Genomic DNA, 26,639 nt, shown 5'->3' with positions numbered 1-26,639 from the left:
TTAAACTAGCAATATTCTAGTTTGATAGCAACAAGGCGTACTGAATACCATGATAGTTAAGGCCAGTGAGGAGGGCCTGTTACAGCCACTAGCATCTAGACCTCTCAGTCATCAGGTTTCCATGTATGCGGATGATGTGGCACTGTTTCTCCGCCCCAATGCGGCTGAGCTGGGTCTCATGATGAGCATTCTGGAGGTGTTTGGTGAGGCCTTGGGGCTGAGAACAAATGTGCAGAAGTGTTTAGTGATCCCCATCCGTTGCCAAGAGCAAGATATCGAGGAAGTAACAGCGACAGTACCATGTGAAGTCTCTGCATTTCCTTGCAAGTATCTTGGGCTTCCTCTTTCAGTCAAGAAATTGATGAAAGCCGACCTCCTTCCTTTGTTGGACAAAATTGCAGATAGTATCCCGCGTTGAAAAGCTAGCCTAATGACAAAGGTCGGCCGCGCAACGCTTGTCAGTGTGATTCTCACTACCATCCCTATGCACCATCTTATTGCATTGGGCATTCCTAAGTGGGAAACTAAGGCAATTGATAAAATGCGATGTGGTTTTCTTTGGAAGGGTCGCAAGGAAGCTAATGGAGGAAATTGTGTGGTCGCATAGTAGTGGGTTTGTCCTCCCCTGGAGCTGGGCGGACTTGGCATTCCCAACCTCCAAATTCTTGGGTGGGCTTTCTGAATGAGGTGGCTCTGGCTTAGGAAAGCTGAACCGGATCATCCATGGTCTGGTCTTGACTTGCTGGTGCACTCCAACATCAAGGCCTTGTTTGCAATCTCGTTCACGTATTTGGTTGGCAATGGCTTGACCACTTTGTTTTGGTCTGATAGATGGATCCATGGAAAGTCTATTCAAGATTTGGCACCTGCTCTCGTTGCATTCGTTCCAAAGAGAGCACTGGATCAACGCATGGTTGAGCAAGCCTTGCAATACTGCTTGGGTGCAAGACATCAAAGGGGGTTTATCCACAGTGGCTCTTATCCAGTTCTTCCAGGTCTGGGACACTCTTCAAGGCTTGTAACTCAATCCAGGAGAGGTTGATTAGCATATTTGGCAGCATGATTCTTCCAGTCACTTCTTTACAAAGTCAACTTATTTAGCGTTTTTCATTGGGAGCACAAATTTTGAACCATGGAAGAGGCTCTGGAAATCGTGGGCACTGCACCGCTATAAGTTCCTCCTATGGTTAGTGATCCTCAATCGCTACTGGACAGCGGATCGACTAGTGTGTCGTGGGATGCTTCACCTAACAAACTGCCCATTTTGCGATCAAGAGGAGGAAACTATACAACATATTCGTTACTCATGTGTCTTTGTGAGGGAGTTATGATTTAGGTTCCTCAAACTGGTCGGATTGCAGCAGCTCGCGCCTTTCAGTTCAGACCTCGTCTTCTCTGAATGGTGGCACAGGGCTCAACGAAGGGTAGGCAAAGAGTGGCGTAGGGGTCTCAATTCCTTGATAATTTTAGGAGATTGGTGGTTATGAAAGCATCGCAATGGCTGTGTCTTTAATGGAGTCGCCCTGAGGGTGGAGATAGTCTTACAAGAAATCTAGGCAGAGGTGCAACTATGGATCACAGCAGGACAAAGGATGCTTGGTGCTTTGTGGCATGATTAGAGCGCTAGGTTGTTACATAGGCTGTGCTAGTCGTGGAAGCTCTTGCCCCCGTGTAGTCCTAGCCTTGCTCTTTATTTTTGGGTTTGGTTTGTCCTTTTTTTTCCCTCTTTTGGCTTCTTAAAGCTTTGTATAGGGACCGATTTTTCTTCTATCTTAATACAAAGGTACGCGGATCTCATACGTGTTTGAGAAAAAAAAAGGCATATAAAAAAACGGAAGGAGAGATGGGGCGAGGAGCGGACAAGGGGACTGGCCTAGGGCACTACTTGGGTGTTCTCTTACTAGTGGGCGTAACAACTTCGACCTAGGTCCCCAACAAAATTACAAGGCTCGCAGCTTGAGCCAAAAGGTGGCCCAACACCATGTAGCAATTTGTTGCGATCATTTGAAGGCCTTACTGGACGGATTAGGAGCTAGGACTGGATAAATTGGAAAGGCCTTGAAGTTAGATTTCCGACCTTCAAAAAGGTGATGCTGTTAGGCTGTCTCCGAATCAAATTTTGGGCTTTGTGTTGGCTTGTACTCCATGTTTGGTGTCAGGCCTGGTGCATCCACGTCCCCTACATTGTAGAGACTGGTGTAGAGGAAGTAGAGGCTGTCCAAGTTGGTGGAGAGGACATAGTCCACGTAAGGATGCTGGAACTCACCAGCTTCTAGTAGATGACGAGGAAGTAGTCGAATTAGGCGAGATAAAGCTCGAAGATGACTATGTTGGCGTAGGGCTGATCATACCCATGATGAGCATGTCTCAAGCACCAAAGGGATGTTTAAACCAATATAAAATTGCATATTAAAAGCTCGTGATTTTAAGGGAGCGCGCTAACGGCGCACTGTGTTAGGCCTAGGTTCAGCTAGCTAGATAAAAAAATAAATGAATGATGGAGTGGGCAGAGCAAAGCTAAAGCTGCTGGAGGATCTGTGTTGCGTGCAAAGGGCTAAGATTACTATTCAAATCCTGTGAGATTGAGTGGGATCCATGTGGAAGAGGGGGAGACAAATGGAGTTGATGGGAGATTTTACATTTTACGTTTAGGCCTCGTTTGGCTTTCTTGATCTTGTGTACGCCCTTAATCTCCACCTGAGAATGGGGTAGTGTACCTTAGTATATACAGACGACGCCCTTAATAGTAGGAAGTATATTTGGTACTATTGGACTACTGGGAGTATGTACTCCTACATATGTATCTCATAACATAAAGAGTATCTTATGTGATAAATAATATGTACATAGAGCATATAAGTATATAAGATCATCCAAGTGGTATGTATATATTTTTAGGTGTTTTGCACATTTTTTAAGTATATTATATTTTATGTACAAATATAAAGGTATTCTCAGAATCTATTAAAAATATTGGACTTTTTTTAATTTTTTTATGTAGTTCATATTGGAGCATCTTTTATATATATATATATATATATATATATACACACACAATTACATTCGAGCATGTTATTCCCTTAATTTATACTGCGCTAAATAAGACACTATCATGTGGGTCTCACCATGATACCTTTTTGCTGTGGATCTTTTTTTTTCAAGGGTCTTTGGAGTGTATCAATCGAACTCCTGGGTTTGATCTATGTGACAATTGGCAATGTACCCATGCGACCAGCATCAGTCACCTTTCGCAATCATCATCATCCTTGCACGTCGATCTATATACAACTTCATGTTAAATTATAATGAAACATGTTGTCACGACCGATCAAGGGCATACTATATATTAAGTCAGGAATCAACATTAATATATAAGAATTTTATATATGATAATATAATACAATATCATTAACTCAGTGTAAGAAATCGTTATTATGGAGAGACCTTCGAGGGTCAAAGAAGCAAATAAACACCGCAGCTAGGACAGTCTTCTTATTCCACATCTCCTACAGCCAGTCGATGTAGAATACCACCTTAGGATTCTTCATCTTCAGAGTCACTATGTGAAAAATAGATAAAGGAGACACAATTTAGTGACGGATCATTACACGACCCGTTACTTATGTCGCATCGGGTTGCGATATGGTATAGACCCGTCATAGATATCAGGTAAAAGGTGACGAGTTATAATATTATCCATCGCCTATGACATGAGTGATAGGTAATAATTACACCCATTACTTATAACATGATCATAATTGACGTGTCTTCCTGCACCAGTCATAAGTGACAGATCGTGTTATGACCCGTCACTTATAATTTGGCATAGGTGACGAGTCTCTTTAGGCCAGTCATAAATAACGGGTCGTAATATGACCCGTCACTTATAATAAGTGACGGGTAATATTATCACCCGTCACTTATTACATGGATCTATTTTACGAGCTCGTCAGTCATTGTATGGACGAACAGTTACTCAGCAGTGCCGCCCACACAGTGCTAGCGATTTTCACCGGGTCCACTAAAGATTTTCTAATATCCTGTTGATTTGAAGTTTGAATTGGTGCTAGGTCTTTGAAGGTTTGCATACCTTCCTTTTCTCCTCCTCTAATCTCTATTTGGTAGATTTATTGTGCTTTGGGTTGTAATCGGCCATTTTACATCTTTATCCAAAATCTTAGTACAAGTGAGTTGTATTTGTGTTAGATTTGATATTAGGTTTGCCTGATCTACCGCGAGATGCCATAGATCTAATGTATTCGTATAGAATTTTTAATCGCATGCTTAACCACAAAATTAAGATAATTGTTAATAAAGAATGAATATATTTATATTAATTATAGATAACGAACAGAAGTTGAATGTACCTTGATACCCAGACTTATTCAGAGTACCTTAGCGGGGTGAAGCATTTCTTGAGTGCTGCCTTGGGGGATCTGAAAGATCGTGGTAAAACGGTAATGTATTATCTATGTCGCGACTACAAGAATGATAAGAAGTTTCTAAAACCAGACAATATCCATGCACACTTGGTCATGCGTGGATTTAAAGAGAATTATACATGTTGGAACAAACATGGCAAGGAAGATCTTAACGAGAGAGATGGATCGGGCCTCCATACCGACAATGTGGATCAAGGACTTACACCCAGTGAAATGGATCATGATATCAGAAATGAGGACATATTAGGATTCAATGATAATGATTTTGAAGATTTTGTGAAGAATATGGACCAGATAGTGCAGGATATCGAGCGACACGGCGAGTGTAACAATGGTGAGTTTGCTAAATTCCAAGAGTTTGTGTGAGATTCCAAGACATTTCTTTATCCTAACTGTAAGGAGAAGTACACGTGGATATTTGGGAACCTAAAGCTTCTACAGCTGAAAACTGGCAAATCCCGTTGTCTGCCGCCATCGGATCCCATCGTCATCGCCACCGTCGCCCCCGAGCCTATCGCCACCCCGAGTGCACCACTATCTCCCCCACACTGAGGTACGCTCTCGCCCTGCTCCTCCCCCTTCATCTCCTCCCCCATCTCTACTCTATGTTGAATGTTTCAACTACAGTGAAAAGAGACCTTCGAGTCTTGCGCTCTTGCATCAAGTCCTTGATCTTGGACAAGTTGGTTCAGTGAACAAATCAACACATCATGCTACTATTTATTCTTGCTGATCTTGTAGCCAGTCCAGATTTTGTTTCCTGATTATGATTTCTGTTATGGACAACACTATTACATACTCTAGTTGGTTGATGATGAGTTGACAATCTGAGACTAGGCAATTTATTAAGTACATTAGTTAGACCTGTGATAAACTAGTTCTGTGATTTATATGATAGCCCCTGGTGATTTACTTTAGTGGCTCTCACTGACTTCTTAATTTGAGTACTGAGACACATTTCATGTGTTGATTGTCTAGTGGACTATCTATTGTGGTTCTGATGAATATTTTGTATGCTACTGTTGTTAGTCTAGAGATAGTTTATCAATTTTGATTTTGGATAATGAAGCTGGTTCATCTTGTTTTGCTATTGTCAGTACTTGATTTGAATCTTGTTGTCCTTTGGATTGTCTCTGACTCGGCAGCTATCATATAGTTCTGTTCAGTATATGAGCTATTTCTGAGCACAACTTCTGATGATGTTTTTTAATTATTGAGAAATCAGTCCAGGGTTTAAGAACTAGTTGAGAACTTGATAAATTATCCAATCAATGATGTTTTCAATAGGACAATTAGGGGGCAGGACCTTGTTAGTCCTAGGGACAATTGTCATTCATTTTCTGAGAGCACTATTATGCATAATATGTATCTGCTATCTGGAACACTCTATATACATTATTTTGGAAATTGATTTTTGTGCTTTGATATCATATCTTTCAAAGGTCATGTATATTTGGTTCATTCTATTATTTCTTTATCTATGTTTATGTAAAATGAGATCCATGCTCATATTGTTTTTCATCTTCTGAAAGCAATTATACTTACAATAGCCATGTGTAGTTCATTGGATGCTTTAAACATGATGCCAGATACCTATGCTTTTGAAACTGTCCCACAAATAATGAAAGGAGATAACTATTTACCATACATATGAGTTCAAAGATCGATTGGGATGGTTATTACACATGCACCTCGTACGTCTTTTCACTTTCCCAGTTGAATTTGTACTCTTATATAATTATCTCCATAATCGGATTTGGCATTTTCCAATTCAATACATCCATCCCTATGATCTGGCTACTAATATTTGTCTTGTACCATGTTCTTAACCTTGATTTCTTTTCTTTCCTCTAAAAAACCATGGGCAGAAGAGGGGCACTGTGTATGTTCATGTCTTAATGGGTATGCTTAGAGTTCTTCATTATGTTGGTACTCTTAGGATGATGTTGTTACAGTCAGCTGGTTCTTGCTAGTACGTTGTTAGTAGAAGCGTGAGATAGTGAATGTGTGTAGTTCTTAATCCTGGTTCTTGCTATTACGCTGTTAATAGAAGTGTGAGAATTTGACTTATATGTTTGTATTTTTCTGCCATCTCTTTTGAGCGATGAAATCTTAAGGTGTAAGTTTGTAGTAATATGAGCAGTTTGTAGTAACCTTGATTCCTTTTCTTTCCTCTATTGAGAACAGAATATACTACACTTGATTTTCATTCGGCAGAAGAGGACTGTCACCCCTGAGAAACCAAAAGCATAGAGGATGCTAGTACTAGAGGTTGGCCCTACACAAGATGGGGCGGATAGGATCCCAAGCCCGCACACGTCGTCCTCCTCAAGTAGTAGAAAAATCCAGTATCGTAGCCCGAGCCTTGACCCATCATCGATGCGGGAGAGCCGACGTTGGGCAAGTGATGAAGAATACAATCCCACTGAAGAGGTATTGATATGAGTCAATGCATTTTATACTTGTTTAATGGAGAAATAATTTTTGTTTATGTCAAATCCCCTTATTTTCTCTCTAGATGGCGGAAGCACGGTCTCGAAGCTAGATAGCTGGTAGTGGTGCACGAGCCCGAAAGGTAAGGTCATAAACATAGTGGCCAATGGACAAGGTTGCCGTCATGGGAATCGATGCTGATGGGCTACCTACGGATGAAAAGGTCCTGAATAGATTTTAGAGAGTTGCAGAGCTCATTGCTCAGGAGAGGATGCCGATAACGACTTATTTCGAAGAACTCGGTGGCGAAATTAAGAGGGACTTGTTCGATAATGTCATCAAGGAGTATCTGGAGTACCATAAAAATATGAGCGAGCATCAAACGATCACCGTGGTTAATACAGCTGTCGGAGGGTTAACTCCTGTCGCAGGGATCCTAAGGGACCCCTTTTTAGAGATTCGGCCGGGGGGATGATCCTAAATATGTTTGCCAGAGAAATAAATGGGTATAAATGTGATGGCTGGTGGGGTGGAATGATCTAGTGCGGAACGAAGTAAATGCACTGGGGTTTAGACAGGTTCGGGCCGCACGGAGGCGTAACACCCTACTCCTGTCTGGATACTATAAATGCCCTGAGAATGTCCCTCAAGGATGTTGCTGGTTACAAGAATATTTGTCTATCCTAGAGCCTGGGGTTCCTTGTTCTTCGGTCTGTGTGTATCTGTTGGCTTTGGGTGCTCTTGGGCTTCTCGATCTTCTCTACTTCCTTAACTGCTTCAACCGTGCAGAGCTTGCCAAGAGATACTCACTTCTTCTGGGATTTTCCCACTTCCGAGAGATTGTCTAACTTGTCGAGAGCCTTGTCTTTGTCCGTGCTGCCGACTACTTTAAATACCCGCCGGCAGTAGCGTGCCCCGAATGGGAGGGCACGAGTTCCAAGGCACCATAAATGGAAAGGGCGTCATCATAGCCTCTGTGCGAAGTGACCGGGGGTGGAAAATGCACCCCGCGCCCGGTCATTCGTCACCATAAATGCACTGGCAACGAGTGCCGTGGAGAGGGCCCACCGGGCAGCCGCCGAGCGGCCCGGCGTGCCCGCCCTGTCTTGTTCTCCTACCACAGCAGCGCGGCAGACGGAACGCCTCGGCCCTCAGGACGTTATCCCGAGACGTGCTGGATGGCACGGGATGGGACCCGTGCAGTTAGTGTCCCCACGCCCTTCTGCCAGAATGGCAGGAACTGACACTGAGCGTGGCGGGAGCAGTTGGAGGTGACAGGCCACGCGCGCTCTTAAATGCGGCCTCGGGCCTTTGACTGGCTGACACCTTATCAATGGACCCCTGTGGGGGCCACTGTCAGGGGGCTTCCTGGGTCGTCGGGGAACCGAGTGCTCGGGGGTCATTGTTCACCTCATTGAGCACTCTCTCCCGAGAATGCCCTTCCTCGGTCCTCGGGGAACTGAGTGCTCGGGGGCTACTGTTCACCTCCCCGAGCACTCTCTCCCAGGCACGCTTGTACGGATCCTCGGGGGACCGAGTGCTCGGGGGCCGCTCCACGCAGCCCTGAGCACTCTCTCCCGGAACTTCCTTCAGTGGGTCCTCACGATACTTGGGTGCCCAGGGGGCCACCGCTCGCGGCCCCGGGCACACTTCTCCTAGTACTTAGCTTTCCTGGTCGTCGGGGGACTCGGGTGCTCGGGGGTCACCGTATACCTCCCCGAGCACTTTCTTCCCGGCACTTAAACTTCGCAGATCATCGGGGAACCTGGGTACTCGGGGACCCACTGACTGCGGCCCCGAGCGTCCTCTCCCGGGACTTAATCTTTTTTGCCTTGCGGAGGCGACCCCGCGGGATGGCACCACGTGGCGGATTGCTGGCCTGGCCTCGGGATTCGGGGACCCCCGGTTCCTGATTCACCAACAACAGCAATGAAAGCGATCGCAAAACTTCACCGAAGCTTTAAGAGCAAGCTTGTGAATCGGTACTTGGCTAAAGGGGTGGTGCCCTTCGAGAGCTACAAGCACTTGAAAGAGGAAGATTAGGATGCTTTTGTGTAGATGAAGTACTCAGAGCAGTTCAAAAAGGAGAGTGAGGAGAAGAAGCAGCTTCGGGCTAGGAACAAGCACAACCATAGGACCGGCGCAACCGGGTACACTGGGAAAAGGCCAAAATGGCAGGTAGAGGATGAAAACTTAGCTAGAGAAGGTCACAAGAATCCTTGGTTGTAATTCTCCAGATGATCACAGTCATATTTGTGTGCAAGGAGTGAGCTGTCTGAAAGCGTGGAAATCACATTCAGAAACATAGAAACCCAGTCAGTCGTAGAAAAGTAAAAGAAAGGGCAGCCGAAGCTAGCCAAGATTCTTTCACCAGGGTCAAGGAATATGATGTTCTCTCAGCGGTGCTGGAAAACCCAAAGCACCCAGGTCGAGTGCGAGGTGTATCAAGTTCCCAAGGTTGAAAATACGGCTTCCTGAAGACCTCGGGATGTACAAGAAGAGGAAGAGGTCTATAGTGGATGTGGATGCATTGACATAGGCATTGACACAAGACATCACTTAGGAAATTTACGCAAATATCATCGAGCAGCTTGCATCACATGGAATACATATTTCCATGCTAGCAGAAGCTAGCCCCGGAGCTGCAAGGAAGAGTAGATGCGCCTCTAAGGAGGTCGAGCAACAAGTAGCTACTGTCGTGACTGAGCTGGATACGATTAACCCGCTAGAAGGGCCAATGCCCTACAACCTTTTAATCAGGCCTGACGGGTATCATATCGAGGTTGCAAGGGGTCAGGTGCTTCTAGGCGTTTGTATCTTACATATGGTCCTGATACATGTAGGCTATGCCATGGTTACAGTGGACATGGTACATAGCAGTGCCACCGATCATGTGTTGGAGCTCCCCCCCCCCACCCAATGATGAAGTTACAACTCTGAGTGAAGCTCTTCGTCTAAGGATCCAATGGAAGAGGGACGATATCATGGTGTCCAGTGCATCACAGTCTAGACGAGTTCCAAGTGCACCGCTGTCGTGCCCCTCACTTCCAGAGAAGGAAGCTTTACTGCTTTCTCCTCTTCCAGAGAAGCTGGCTTCACTGCCTTCTCCTCTGCATCTGGCAGCCTTGCTTCTAGATCCAATTTTGTCTCCCCCAGAGAGTCCAAAGAAGAAGGAAAAGGAGGCCGAGAAGAAAGGCTATAAGAAGCACATGTCGAAGATGTCGAAGGCCAACATGAAATTCCAATATGGGAAACCCATGATGACGGTAGATGGCCTAACAAGGGTGGAAACAACATGTATTGACATGCATAATTACTACATACAGGCTTCTAGAGACAGCAATGCCATATCCATAGTCATACAGTACAAACGACGACACCTCTTAACTAATGACGATAGCTACTTCATTGTGGGTTTCAATGACTTATACGACCTCTTCAACCTTGATGGCTTGGACGTTTCGTTATTACAGATCTTCACATTGTAAGTCCCTTGAAACTAAATATTTATGAATTAATACCACTAAGTCACGAATCTAACTATATTCTTATCTGTAGAAACTTGATGAAAGAAACAAAGAAGAACAAGGATTCCATCACATGTCTTGACCTTGAGGCTATTACAATATTGGTCATCCAAATTCACCCTGACTACGTTGTGGACCATGTGGTCAGGGAAATGCAAGAATATTCCAAAAATGCAGTACCTAATGGGTACCCACAACACCAGTGGCCATTGGATTTTACTGGTTATTTGCCTTAAGTGGGACTTGGTGTTCTACCTCAACTCGTCAAGACCAGTAAAACCAAAAGGCAAACTTTGATAATGTGATTATAGAACTATAAAAGGAATCCTCACCATATAAGTTCTGCTCGACTTAGTTTATATATTTAACTTTTCTGATATTCAAATACTCCCTAATTGATCCATCTTTATTCAAGGCTTTTCATAGGTAACTTCGAGCTCAACCTAACTACAACGAGAAAGACAGCCGCAGACTGACACACAAGACTGGCTTTGCAGTAAGTGCTACCAAACATATTACCAAATGCTCTTTATTGCTATTTTTTCTTTTTGATCTAACATTAAATTTTCTTTCCAGTGGTGCCACCAACAACCACCAGGCAACGCCTGTGGATTCTATGTTGTGTGGAACATGCTACTCACGCTACGCATGAAGGATGTAAGTTCAATACAAGATTATTAATAACTAATTTTCAGTAATTAGTTTAATTCCATGACAACAAGATATTGGTTACGTGTCAAATTATGCAGAAATTTGACGCTCATTTTTTTTACTATGAATTGATTGGAACTTTGTAACATTTGTGATTCTGTAATGAATTGATTGGAACTTTGTAATATTTGTGATTCTGTGATCAATACTCTTCGAGCAGTGTTTGCTGATATAGATTTGGATGCATTGATGTTGATTGCAAGGAGAAGATGACTACCAAATCCTGGCTACGCTTCAGGATACAGCCAGGAAGCAGGTCAATCCAGCATGATAACCTATAGATAAGTGGCAGGTAACTAGGTTACCCGTCACTTATATATTCCTCCCCAGCTCATGGGTGGGAGATATAAGTGACAGGTAACCTAGTTACCCATCACTTATGTTAGGACATAAGTGATGGGTAAAGAGGTTACCCGTCATTTATGTCTCTCACCCCAACACATGGGAGACGCTTATAGGTGACGAGTCATGGTTATGACCCATCACCGATGACATCACTTAGTGAGTAATCATCAGAATCTTCCCCGACTGAGCAGTATGGTTATAGAAAAGTGTGAGTATGTCTCATACTCTACAAGTCATGGCAAAAGATGAAATGAAGGCATTCACAATAATAAGGCTTACAAGGGGCTTATTTGCATAAAGGTAGAATTTAATAAAAACATTTAATAAAAGTGAGACTAAATGATGAAATTAAATAACCTCAAGAATTAACATCCTTGATAAAACTACCTCAACAGAAGTTGACCACCTCAAACATGTTTCCTGTAACCATGAATGAATTGTAGCCCAAAGTTATAAAAAATTAGTGTATTTTCTAATCATATGTTGTATTCGTCACCGCTCATAATTGTGAGCACGGTTGATTAATCAGCTTTACACTCTGCAGAGGTTGTACACTTTACCCACAAGACGTGATTATACTCTTTTGCCGATACCCGTCAGTATCTTACACACTTTCAAGATGTGCACCGAGTTGACCACTACAAGGAATTTACAAAGTTTCTTCCAACAAGTATCTACCTGCTAAGGTTTCACTGCTACGTGACACAAAAACCTCAACTATGGTTACAGGGAAATTCTATATGTTCCCAATTCCACCACCTAGTCTACACTATGTTGGGGAGACTAATAAGTCAGCCAGGCCCATCCCATACCAGGCTTATAGTTGTACTATAAAGCTCAGTCCGATCGCACCAAGAACCGGTCCTTAATTGAATTGAGCAAGACCCACCTCCCTTGGCAACCATCCCCTCCTCTTGCTCAATTCCCTAGTCCATGTTGCTAAAATATTATCATAATTTTATCTCATGTTGCATAAAACCATTATTGAAGTTATTATACCAAGTGTGATCCAACTCTCGAGCATGGCTAAGCTTTTCTACCCTTGAACTCACCAAAACCGAGGTGACAAGGTAGATATGAGAAAACTAAGGTATAGCCTAACTTGGGTTTTCCGTCGACAACTATAAGCATGCAACTTTATAAAACAAAAATCATTTAGAAATTTAAGAACAAAATGCATCAATAACAACTTGCCTTCACCTTGGTGCTCAGTGGGATCCGCAAACTCCTAGTTTTGGAAACCTGCAAACTTCTTCTCCTAGATGTCAGCATCTAATCGCAAAATAAAACAAGGCAATAAACACCAAAAGCCAAGAAAAGAGCTAAAGACACACCAAACAACTCAATTTATTATTTTTATGATTTTTGGGAATTATTAATGAAGGAAATGATCAGATCGGAGTTGAAACAGTGGAGATATGGCTTTGAGAGAGTGAAAGAAGGGTGTGTGAATTTTCCTAGGATTTTCTGGAGGCTTCTGGTATTTTCTAGGAATTTTTTGGATTTTCTAGCAATTTTGAGGAATTAAAGAGACACTAAAAAGAATTAAGACACATTATTAAAAATTATTTTATTCAATAAAAACTCATTTTCTAGTTTATCATAATTATTTATCAATGTTTTAGAATTAAAACATTAAATAAAACCTATTTGAGTATTAAAACAATTGTTTTAGATTTATTAAAACATTATTCTAATTTTTCTAAAACATTATTCTAAATTAATTTTTTATTATATCACTAAAAGATATTAAAACATAAATAAAATATTTTATTTTATTTACCTTACCAAGGAAATCATTTTAAAACCTTTTTTGATTTTATCAAAATTTCTTTTCAAGGAAAAACCTATTTTTCATATTTCTGGATTTTTGAGAATTATTTTTCTAAAGAAAAAGGGATTTATTGCGTATGGTTGACATCAGCAGAGGGATTTAAAAGAAAAAAAATTGGCTGACGTGGCTACCACATGCCTTGCTGACTGGGGCGGAGTTGCTAATTAGGCTGCCACATAGGACAAAAGTGCCTACGCGGCACGTTGACGTTGGTGCTAACTGGGCGGTCTTTTAAAACACAAATCGATATTTTCTTCTGCTAATCCTGACCGTACACCACAAATCAGACAACAAAGAACTCGCCTACCTCTACTCGGGACAACGTTAGTGGCGGTTGGGCACGGTGGCTCACGGTTAGAGAAAGGCAAAGATGGCGTCGCGGTGACCGGGGAGCTCGTAGTGGAAGAGCTTCTATGAGCGTCGGTAAATCCGTTTTGGGAGCATGTGGACGTCGAGGAAGCTCGCACCGACGCAACAACAGTGGGGGGGGGGGGGGACGACGACGATCTAAGCTTGACGGAGAGGCTCTTGGGTGGCACTCGGGCTACCAAATGCGAGGGGAAAAGTGGCCGAGGGCGGTTCTAGGATGCTCAAGAGACAGTGAGGGGGGATTTATATAGGCCAGGACGCAAATCGAATCAGGCTAGATTTAGGGGTCATCGACATTTCTGCGGCGATTTCCTGGCATTGAGATTCAATCCCAGCACAATTCCTCTCCTCTTTCCTTCTCTCGGGCCAGCGTTTCCATTCACATAGTCGCGGGGAGCTGGTCTTCCTCTTCAGGTGCGGAATTGGTGGGTGGGTCGGTCGGATTCGGCTATGTAACACCCCAAAAATATGGAAATTAAAAATTTCTAGAAGAAATGGGATAAAAGCTGTGTTGAGTATATGGAAAAGAAAGAAAATCAAAGAAATAAAACTCTTTCCAGCCACCCATGTAGCCGACCCCAGCCCGTCTCCCGCGCACGCAAGAGGCTGCCGTGCCTCGGCCATTTTCCATCCGCGCTAGCCCGAGCTACGCCGCACGTCGTGCTTCCCTCTCTCCCTCTCTCTCTCTCTCTCTCTCTCTCTCTCTCTCTCTCTCTCTCTCTCTCTCTCTCTCTCTCTCTCTCTCTCTCTGCCGAGCTAGCCCCGCACGTCAGCTTTGCCTTCCATCTTTCGCCCCCACCCCCTCTTCCTTTTCTGCGCCACCAAAATTCGGCCGCCGCGATTCGATCCGCACCCAGGAAAGGTAGGCTAGCTCCCCACATCTATTCCTATGGAATTCGAGGGCCGAAAGAAAAGAAAGGAGGACAATCTAGCATCAGATTTGAAGCTCCGAGGAATGGAAGGACCTCGCGCAATCACCGCCAGCTGCCGACTCTAGCTCGAACTCGAACCCAACCCTTCGGGTATAAATACCCCCCCCCCCCCAAACCCCCCTCCCTGGCATCCCAAGTCACTCCGCCACTTTTCCCCCCGAGATCGAGCTCCGAAGCACCGCCCGAGAGCTCCAAAGCTGCTATCGTAGCTCCTCTGTCATCCCTCGCCATCACCAAGCCGTCCCGACGTGTGTGCTTCAAACGGGTTCACTGACGCTCGGGAAAGCTATTCTACCGATCGCCATCAAAGACCGCCCACCGGAGCTCAATTCTGGTGACCTTCTGTACTCGCGCCGCCGCATCCTACATTGTCGTCACATCGCAACTCTGACCTAATCGTTTCCTTCATCGATAATTTACTAAAAATCATATATTGTGTTGTTTGTTGTGATTTGGCTCTTTCTTGGTGTTTATTGCCTTTTTTATTTTGTGTTTAGACGTCGACGTCCAGGTGAAGGAGTTTATAGGTTTTCAGGACCTAGAAGTTCGAGGATCCCGCTGACCAATAGGGTGAAGGCATGTTGTCCTTGATGCATTTTGATCATATGTTTTCTAAATGTTTTCATTTTATAAAGTTGCATGCTTATAGATATAGTTGGGAATCCTATTGTCGAAGTAAAGAATATAGGGTCCTCTACCAGGATGGCCGCAACGACTGGTTTTGCCATTATCCGCTTTCGTTCTTCGGTCCAGGCCCACCATGTGACATGTTGGCGCCAGCACGACCACGACACTGGCCTTCGTGGGATTTCCCGTGACCAGCCCTTACTGGTCGCGGGGCAGGTACTCGTCTAAGCCAATTAAACCTTATTTAATGTCGCTACTCACATTATTTTCCTTCCCTAGGCAGTTCACCCCAGGGCTGAGGCGACATGGCTGGCGCAGGGCTACCGTGTCCCGTCCCGCAACATTAATTGTTGTGGGACGGGCTCACAGACGCAACAGGGGGCGTGACAGGCGCACGTGGGAAACCGGCGATGGGACTATGCAGGCTGGATGACCCGAGCGCGATAAGCGAAGATGTGTCTGTTGGATGGGACATGCATTGTAGTGCTCCAGAGCAGGCACGACACATATGTATCCTGTAATGATAACCTACATTGGCCGTCTAGGTAGGCGTGGGTCTATTTGATGGGCCCATGTCTAAGACTCCTTTCCTCCTGGGATATAAGGGGAAGGGAGTCTGCCTTGGGAGAGGAGGCTAAAAAGCATAAAGAAGAAACCATACTCAATGAGAAGAATACACAGGATGTAGGGCTATTACCCTAAGGGGGGCCTGAACCTGGATAAACTCTGATGTTCTTAGATTAGCACAGGCATATCCCCCAGAACACAGATCATGCACCCGTCATCTGATACACCTCGGAATCACTGTCAGAGATCCACCCCAACACCCATGATAGGCCATACCTTAGTCTTTACATAAGTACCTTGTTGCCTCGATTTTGGGGGTGTCAAGGGTAGTATTGCTTAGCCATGCCTAGAAAATTTTTGGTTTGATAAAGGTTTTATGCAACGAGATAAAATTATGTTTTTAGTAACATGAACTAGGGAATTAAGCAAGAGGTTGGATTGGTTGCCAAAGGTAGGTGCATGGTAGTCTTGCTCAATTTAATTAAGAACTGGTTCATAGTGTGATCGGACTGAGCTTTACAGTATAACCACAAATTTGGCTAATTAATTAGTTTTCTTCCAGCATAGTATAGACTAGGTCGTGGTAGGGGGAAGTGATGAGATTTCTTGGGAACTATCTGGCGCAAGAGGGGGCTTTCGTTGTTGAGGTTATTTGTGTCACGCAGCGGTGAAACCTCGGTGGGTAGACACTTAATGGGAGAAACTTTGTGAAGGACTTGCAGTGAGAATTCTAGCTGCACACCTTAGAAGTGTGTAAGTATTTGATAGACACTGACAAAATGGATGATCACGTCTTGTGGGTAAAGTGTACAACCTTTGCAGAGTGTAAAACTAATATATCAGTCGTGCTCGCGATTATAAGTGGCGAGGAATGCCACACATGATTAGAATTCTTTGTTTTGTAAATGTTTTGGAAAAACCTTGGTTTGGATGGGTCATTCATGGTTGGGAACCATGTTTGTGGTGGTCAACTTCGGTTGAGGTCAAGAATGTTAATTCGTGAGGTTATTTACTTTTAGTCATTTACTATTGCTTTTATTTAAATGATTTGCTTAAATTCTGCCTTTATGCAAATAAACCCATGTAAGCCTTATTATTGTAATTGCATTCATATCATTACTTTACCACAACTTGTGGAGTACAAGACGTACTCAAACTTGCTATAACCACACTACTCAGTTAGGAAAGTTCTGAAGTCTAAGGATTGTAAGGTGGTACTCTACATTGACTTGCATGTGGGAGACACGGATGAGAAGACTGTGGTAGTTGAGGTGTTTATTTTGTTCTTGACCTTCGAAGGTCCCTTCTATAATCGTAAGTACTTGTGTTAAGTTATGCCATTGTGCTTTTATTATCATCTATGAAGTCGTCATATATTGAGTTTGATTACTGGCTCAATATATGGAATGGGTATTAGTTTGTTCTTAGACCGTTCTCGACAGAGATAGTATCAGAGCCGTGTCGACCTAGAGCGTAACCTTAGTTAGTTTGGACGACCCTTAAAAATGGAAAACCTTAGAGCTTAAAAGAAATGGTTAAGACTTCTCTTCTGAACACCTTTCTCTCCCTCTATCTTGTTGCTTACATCTCTCTATCTTGTCTTTAGATGATGCGATTCACAGAGACCCATCACTCAAATGGACTGCTCGCTAGGACGATGCCGAAGCTGCTATGGGACATGTTGGAGTCCCAAGGTCACCGGAAGGAGCCTCTGTACGAAGGATTCAAGAGGGAGATGCCAGATCGCGAGGAATGGTTGGTCGTGGTGCACATCTACAAGGCTCGCCCTCAGCAAGGGGTGTACAAGGTTGCTCGTCTCTACCAGAGCTTCAAAGCTGGGATCGAGGACACAGCGTGCCAGGCCCTCTACTGCGTCTGCGAGGACTACCACCTGGAGCTTCATCACACTCGCTACAATTACATCCCCTACCATCACCACGCCCACCCGAAGAAGATGGTCAAACCCCACGTCCACGATGATGACCCAAGACTCAACGAGCTAATACGCTTCTCCATGGGTTTGGACACCATGCTGGATGAAGTCTTGGCGAAGTTGAAGGACTCTCGCCATTGCCTCCACGTTGCTGAAGCACAGAACCAGAACCTCTGATGCCACCTCTTTGGGGAAGTCATGCAAGCAACCACTCAGACTGGAGATGACCGTCGCTCTCACTGAAGACCTGGGACACTGAAGACCTGGGACTCTTCCAACTACGCTCTCACCAAGACTGGAAGCAACACCATCGCGAGAAGTAGCCAAGTACCCTAGAACCCTTAGGAGTCTAGGATGTCCTAGCAATAATTGAGTAGTGATCATCTTAGGTCGTTGGTTTTTCATTGTTTTTCTGTTGTGAGTACTTGTGAGTTGCAGAACCACCTTCGAGCACTTGTCTGCATCTACACTTCTGAAACAAAAATAAGTTAAATAACAGATCACTTCAATACAATGATCTCCAAGTAAACTTTAGTAAATCCTACCCTATTTTACCTCTTGAAGGGATCGGTGACGTCCTAAGAGGGAGAGTGAATTAGAACACTTAGAACTATTTCGGCTCCAAAAACAACATAAGATAAACCTATATCAATTTCTATCTAATTGTGCTCTAGATTTATCTAGTGTGTCTACTCTACCGATCAAAGCACTTGTAACCTATCTAAGAAGGTAAATTGCAAGAATATAAATACGAAAACGTAAATAAGGTAGAGAGAGAGCAAACTCGGCACAAAGATTTTTTTCCCATGGTATCGATAGCATGAATGCCACCCCTAGTCCACGTTGGAGCTCCACAAAAGATATGCTTCCAACCACCACCCGGTCATGGCTCTTGAGTCACCAAGTCATAAAGACAATGTCTCCACCCGGATGAGCCACCAAGCCACCAAGAAAAGGTCTCACCACTAGCCTCTCTTCTGGTTCATTGCCACCATGATCACTTCAGAGTTTGAGCCATCAAGGCAAGGGTCTCTACGTCCCCGTATAATCTTCTTGCCGTCGCTCCACACCAAGTTGGAGGGTCACCAAGCTTGCCGGCGAATCGCCAAGACTCCAAGGTGCCGACGTACCACTTGATACAAGGTTGGATCACTCCTTGATGCACTCTCTAGGCAGTTTTCACCTAGCAACACTCTCTCTAGACTTATAAGCACTAATCACTCTCTAATCTTGTGCTTAATCTCCTTAGATGATCACTTTAAGTATTTTGGTGGCTTGGATGTCTTTTCAGGTGTACATGAACTTCTCCGGACTTCAACACCTTCAAATGGCTGAGTGGGCGGGTATTTATAGCCTCAAACTCGCACACTAGCCATTAACCCAACAGCTCTGAAAAGTTGTTAACACCGGATAATCCGGTGAGAACATAGTACTAACATCAGATCATCCAGTGAGTACACTCTCACAAATTAGCCGTTAGAACCCCACTTAAGCCTCTGTGAACACCGGACACACCAGTGTATACTTCATCTTTATCACCAGACTATCCGGTGAGTTATCCTGATCCATCCGAGCCTTTCCTTCTTCTCTATGTAAATTTCTCCGGTGTATGCATCCGTTGCACATCACTCCATCACCAGACTATTTGGTGAGTTGACTTCAGCCAACCGAGCCAATGCAACCCTCTCTGGAAATAATGCTCTGGTGTTACACAACCTTCATCACCGGACCATCCGTTGCCTTGAACTTCGTTCCTCTTCTTTGCACTGTTCATTGTCCGGTGTTCATTCCATTCACACCGGACCGTCCGATGGGTTGAACCTTTGATCTTCAGTGGCTGCATCCTTCTCTAGTAATAATGCTCTGGTGCATTCATCTCTCTCAACACTGGACCATCCGGTGGGTTGTGCCTTCTCTTCTTTTCTCTGAAAATGCTCCAGTGCAACTCCCACTGATCGCTAGACTATACGGTGAGACATATTCTTCAGCACAACACCTTCTCTAGAAGAATTACTCCTGTGAGTACTCTGCTCAAACACTGGACCTTCCAGTGAGGTCTTTAGTCCTCTCTCCCTTTTGATAAATATACTCCAGTGAGTTCAACACCTAGAGAACCGGACCATCCAGTGAGGCAAATCTTCTTAGGACTTCTCCAATTCAGTCCAACTTTGTTCCGGCTGTGGTGGCTTCTTCATGTATTGCATCCATAAGACCTACTAACATATATTATTAACAGACATATTAGTCCCATTGACTATGTTGTCATTAATCATCAAAATCACAATCGTGACCTAATGGGCCATTTTCGCTACACCCCTCTCAGATGGAGAAGCCCAACTCTCGGAGGAACACCAGCAACGATGCCTCTCCGCCTCCAACGATGATGGAACAATTGATGGCTACACATACCCAGATCCTTCGAGGACTAGTTCAAACCATAACCAACTTATAGCAGCCTGTTCCTACCCAGACTCAAGCTCCACCTCCCCATCAAGGGCAATCCAAGCTTGGGGAATTTGCAAGGACTAAACCCCCGACCTTCTCTCACACCTCTGAATTGTTGGATGTCGACGATTGGCTCAAGAATGTGGAAAAGAAGCTACCCATTGCGCAGTGCAGTGATCAGGAGAAGGTGTTGTACGTTGCATACCAGCTCATAGGACCTGCAACAGTCTGGTGGGACATCTACTGCAACATTCACGAGAAAACATAAAACTGTGTTAATCAAGCTTACTGCAAGTAGATAGTTGTTAGTATCTCAGAGTCAGTATGATTCATTTTGGTTCATATGATTCATCCCGAATAGGAGAAGGTGTATTTATAAGGACCAAAGAACCTAACCCTGGCATAGGGCAAGTCTTCCCACCAAGTTTTAAAAATGCCTGTTTTTGAGAAGTTCCTCTTTAAGACCATCCCAATCGATTCCCGTCAGGGCCCAGAATCCGTTCACGAAAGAATTTTCATTCTCTTCAACGCTCCAACAGTTTTCCTTCACGATTCTCGTCACGAAAGGATTCTCAAGGTCATTCCTTTTAGGACAGGATTATCTCTTCTTTCCCTTTACGAATCTCTTAAAAAGGAAGCTGTTGGAGATGAGAGAAAATAAAGGGAATGAGAACGGGGAGAGGAATTGAAGATGGTACGAAATGAAAGGAATATGGTTGTTGATGGTCTAAGAATAAACTATGCACATGAATCAAAAAAAAAAAAAACGAAGAAGCAATGTTATGCACATGTTGAACTCGTCATTTTATAGCCAGTGAGGCGGCAGATGCCTCAGATATCAACGAGAGAGGTTGACGAGCTTGGAGGCAAGCGACAATGTCAAAAGGGTGCAACTCCGCTCGATCAAATATCAGATTGACTCCTGGTAAGGCCACATCCTTGGTGTTTGCATCTTCATGATCTGGTTTCGCTACAGGTGTGGATGGTTGCTCTTCAGAGACTGATCTTGTAGCAGCCTCATACACAGGAGTGAGTGCATATGACCTATCAAGGTCCAAAGCATGATAATGAGTCAGCCACAGAATTATGATTACAAAACTTGTATCACTAACAATATAAGACAAGCCCTACGGTGTTTCTTCAGTCCCTTTAGAAAATACCTGAGGATGTTCCCATCAAAGCTCAGAACTTCAGTGAAGCATCTCTGCCGTCTTGTGGGTTTTGTTCGGTCGTGCTCGTGTGGGGAACCTCCATGGGTAGGCGTCGATGGTTCATGAAATGGACTCCATCTGCCACTGACGATGTTGAATAGTTTGCGTGGCGAGTTGTTCTTTGGGCCTCCCCGCTGATTGAATAGCCTTGCTGTTGGACCAGTTGCTTGATACTCGGTGCAGAGTTCTCTTAACCTCTTCCTCACATTCTGCATTGCCTCGTAATGTTCTGTGATATCATTTTTTTGATGTATATGTGACTCGACCACCCTTTCACATATTCTTTCACATAACTTTGGATTGAACAAAGGGATTCCAAATTCCAAGCTCAAAGGTATCCACTCATAATTTTCGTTATCGGGAAGTTCACAACATTCACTTACCCTGTGAAGCCTTATTAAACGAAGGTAACCAACTGTGTTCGCCACTAAGCGAAGGATATTGACTCGGTAATTTCTTTTAGTCTTCGACGATGAGTTGTTACCAGTTGAACCACCCAACTGTGTAGTCTGAATGTTGTCAAAATCATGTTTGAGTATGCTTTCCTTGCTTTCAGACACAATAGTTGAAGGTGATGATGCAATACCGTCTGCAGCATCTGAATCACCCATTTGGTGGTCCTGTTGTGATAATACATCCTGGTGACCACCATCAGAAGATTCTGTAATTTGATGTGACCTTTCATTGTTCTGGACAACATTATCACCATCCTCAAGCTTGCTAGATCATTGCATAGATCAACAATACAAGAGTCACCAAGTTTTCCTGCCTCATATAGCGTTACAGCATGAGACTTTAAACCTGCATGGGTTAGTGAGGAAGGATTAGTGCATTCTGCTACTTCACTGAAAAGTTTCGTCAGAGTTGTGCAACCATCACTTGAAGAACCAATTGTACAACTCTGTATTAGAATATTTGGGTATAGGAGTATAGGTCATTTCAGATAGATAGATTTCCGCTTAGAAAAGTAAAAGATCTAGGAAATAACAAGGGAATCTATCTAACCTGGAGACAGTGAACCCATCATCAAGTATGAAGTTACGTTAGCATCCACAACGAAGCCCACATATGCAGTCCCAGAGTTTTTCTTGTGTCCATCAGAATCATTGCTAAGCAGCTCATGACCAGACTTTTCTGAGGTGATACTCGCACGCAAACCTTCATCATCATCGCTTAGAATATTACTGGGCAATGCAGGAGTGCTTGAATCTCTAAGAACAGAGTCGGTATCAAAAAGTTTTACAGCCCAACCCAGTCGACAAGCAAATGATGCAGCTGCCTGGAGCTGATAAAGGTCGGCCTGTAAAGTTGCAGCCAATTCAGCAACTGTGGCATTGTCACTTGATACAACGAATACAACATATAGTAGCCTGCAGTATAGAAAATTGAGATTCATTTTAACATCTGCAGACAAAACTAGTAGTGCACTACAGCTGAAAAACTGTAGTGCATTACAGTGTCACAGAAGACTACTGAAGGAAACTACTCACTCTTCAATTGGATCTTCGTAGGACTGATCCTTGTTTGAAACAAAACCTTCAAGCCTGGAAACTGAACCGATGGTACAAGTTCAGAACTGAAGCATCACCAAACAGAAAGTTTACTAGTTTCGCAAAAAAAACAACAGAAAGTTTACTAGAATAAAACAGAAACCTTGGGTGTTTTAGGCCGAAATAACCTTTTTAAAGGAAAAATAGTGGGAAAGTGTCAAGCTTCTTCTTGACATTGTCTAGATTGGCACAAAAAAAAGGTTACATGAGGCAACTGTGCCGATGAATTACAGGCTGACCCGGAAATAATTTTAAAATTGGGCACAAACTGCTGAAATCCTATAGAATAAACAATGATACAACCTGCTCTGACTGCATACCTCTGAAACGATCCTCGGGATAAACAGGGACATCGCAGTATACCATTCCTCTCCTGTAAAGACCGCTTATAACCTCCGGATCAAATAGAACATATGAATTGACTTCCTCTTTACATATTTTGTCTATTGCTGATGTTTCTTCTTCTGAAAGCTTCTACGGTGAAGTAACATCATCAGTTCCCACAAATTCGAAGGTACTGCTGTATTATTTTCTCTCTTAGAAAAATAAGTTCAAGTAAAACCAATGCATACTTCATGATAAAAGAGAGAAGGTGATCTTCTTCTGTCAAACTAAAACGTACTTATAAAAAAGGGAAACCACGCTCCCTGATGATACTAACCTTAAACTCCAATGTAAAGTTGACAAACCGAACTCCCCACCATGGTTCTATCGCTAATTCTGCAGGTTGTGCGGGCAGCAATTCTTTCGCAATTGATTTGTTCAGCTTCCACATTATCTTCTGAAATATCCAAAAGTACAAAAAGTTATTTAGTAACACGAAAAAACATGTTGGGGATATGTTCATTTTTTCAACATATGGAATCATTTCATGTGTTCCATACTTCAGTTCAGGTAATAATAATCTTACTGTCCATTCCTACAATACAGCAAAAATACTCAAATTCCCATGGATCCACAAATCAAATTTAATAGTCCCACAAGAGTATAAGAAGCACCAATGTTAGAGAATAGCCACAGGCCACAGCAAAGATGAAATAATACCTTTGATCTGCACTTATTCATGATATCAATAAATTCATTTCTTCCAACACCAGTAATCCTCAGGGCATCAGCAGCACTGAAATTTGGAATACTGTCATATGGTTGCTCTGCCAGTATTATAAGTAAGTTAGAAGTTTTTCAACCGAAGTCATCAATAAGTTAGAAATAGGATTAATACTACTGTTTGCACACAAAATAAGTCAGTTTTCCTCAATGACAATATCCACTTTTCGATAGATAATCTACATTAGCATGAAGGATAACCAAATAGCTGTACAATAACCACACATCACAGCAATGTTGAATAAAAGATTACAAGGCAGTACCTCTTATTGGATTCCAAATCAGCTAAATACTAATCTGATCTTATTACAAAAGAATACAAATAACTATAGATATAAGCATGACTGAGTGTCTTGAGTGAAAGTCTACCCAAAGAATTTCAAAGTAAAAATATAGCAGTTTAACAACGAAGTAACTATTCTCAGAAGTAATCACACTTCACGGTCAAGTAGAAACTGAAATACAAGATTCAGGCTTCTCTAGTTTGCCAACATAAGCAGAAATTAATTAGTATGGGGCATGTGCAAGTCATCAAAACCATTAGTTGGATACATAATTCATGGGATTCGTGAAGAAATAACATCTGCAAGTTATATCATTCTAATGATTTTTTCCCTGGCAGAAAATACTTAAATATCTCATGCGCTTAGAAAGATAAAATATTTAAATATCTAATGAAGGGTAGTGGCATGACGGTGAGTAATTAGCAGGGGAAATAACAATGTAGAGTTGATGACAGAAAAAGCTTTCTATTAACAAGTAGTTACCATTCTTCATAGCTTCGAAAAAAATATCGCAGTAATATCTAAAGGGCGATATCCTCATTACTCGACATGTATAGTCTGCAAGACGGTATGGGTATAACTGCAAAATATCGTTCCAATTAGCAGTCATGAAAGTTCTCCAAAAGCATTCAAGCCTAGCGAATACTATAAATTCCTAAGTAAAATAAGAAAAAGAGAGAAACAGTATAAGTGCAATAGGTAACTGACGGAAACAATCCTAACCCAAAGAAAAGTTTAACAAAAAGAAAAGTTGTTCCATTTGCAACCATCCAATCATAGTATTTCATAACTGCAAGTATAACAACACTACAAGAGCAAAGTATGTTCGTAAACTACTTCTGAAAGCTGGTTCTAAACAAGACATCAGCAAACCAGCACTGTGAATATTAAGAAGTATAAGAAAATGTGGGCAACATACGGCAAGATTTTTGCTGAGATAGCGCATCATATCCTCGTAATACTCCCCTTCTTTGCATACTTTGCGGGCAAAACAGGAGCTCCATGGCAACCGTTTCCGTATGCAATAATCCACAATCCTGCGGTCAATGTTTGTAGAAACCGGAAAATCACGCATCTGACAAACTCCATACTACGAGACTGCACATTCTGCAACTAGGTTATATTGCTGAGCTGGGTCCTCTGTATTTATGAACATTAATAGAGTGAAGATATTATTTCTATTTATGCATTCAACGTCTCTGTTCCAATTTGTTTGGACAAACGACTGCAGTGTGTAATAATTTAGTTTGTTTTGTTGGCATGATGGCATCACACACCACATACACTGCGGTTAGTGAGCCGAGAATTGGCGCCATGTCATGAAAACAATAACTCCGCATCTGATCACATGAATGGGAATGGCTCCACCAATGTTGAGGGCTCTGCAGAATCATCCGGAATAATGGGCTACTTGGTTTTGATTGGCGTAGGTACCTGCGATGCCAGTCGTCTTTGGAGACGAGCGCGGCCTGGATGCGCTTGGGAAGGGCCTCCCACGCGGACTCCTCCCTGATCGCCTTCACCATCATCTGCTCCTCCACCGTCGCCGCCATCTGCTGCTGCGTCATTCCCTCCCTCTCCCGCGATCACCTCCTCCGGTCCTCCCCCTGGTTTGGCTCGATCGAGCAATGTTGGCGACCGTCTCGGATCCCACCCAATCCTGATATGAATGTCTAAATTTTCAAGAAAAAAGCAAGCAAGATCTTGAGTGGAACATTATATTTCTCTCTGTGTTGGTTGCACATAACATAATCATAGGAATAACATGCAAGAGACTTTCATTATGGGAGTAGCTTATAGCTAAAACATATTTATAATTTCGAGTCTGAATTATATAGACCCATATTTTGGGAATTGCAGTATGACCCGTGGAAACAGAGGTTAGGACCAGATTTATTATGTGCCATCAAAAATTATCTTTCTAACTTGACATTTATGAACTTTTTAACACGGCTCTACTGGCTACGATGAGATCGACACGAATTAAATTTAGACATTCATAATATTCAAACTTCGTATTAGAGATTATTTGAATCCATATGGATCATGGAAATTAAGTATCCAAATATTTGGGAATCCATAGAACAGTTGAATATCCTAAGATAATGCCGTATAAGACTCCGACTTCTCAGCTTATCAATTCTCGTGCGTCGCCGTGACAGCTTCTGCAGCATCCGATGAAATCAACGTAACTCTCAGCAAGAATCTTGGAATCACATGCCGTTTGATCCGTTGGTCACATCATCCTCGTCAGTCGCCCTCTTCATGCTGCATGCTCCCCTATTGCTCCGCCTCGCTGACCCTCGCCTCCATAGCACCACC

The 26,639-nt window shown here is 43.1% G+C and overlaps 1 pseudogene; it reads right to left on the bottom strand.

The window, feature by feature from the left end:
* Nucleotides 1-20,946: 20,946 nt before the first annotated feature.
* Nucleotides 20,947-25,281, bottom strand: LOC133885654 (uncharacterized; annotated as a pseudogene).
* Nucleotides 25,282-26,639: the final 1,358 nt, after the last annotated feature.

The sequence above is a fragment of the Phragmites australis genome, chromosome 11 (genome assembly GCF_958298935.1).
Source record: "Phragmites australis chromosome 11, lpPhrAust1.1, whole genome shotgun sequence".
Classification (NCBI taxonomy): Eukaryota; Viridiplantae; Streptophyta; class Magnoliopsida; order Poales; family Poaceae; genus Phragmites; species Phragmites australis.
Note: the sequence above shows the minus strand (reverse complement) of the source record. Positions and strands in the feature narration are given on the sequence as shown.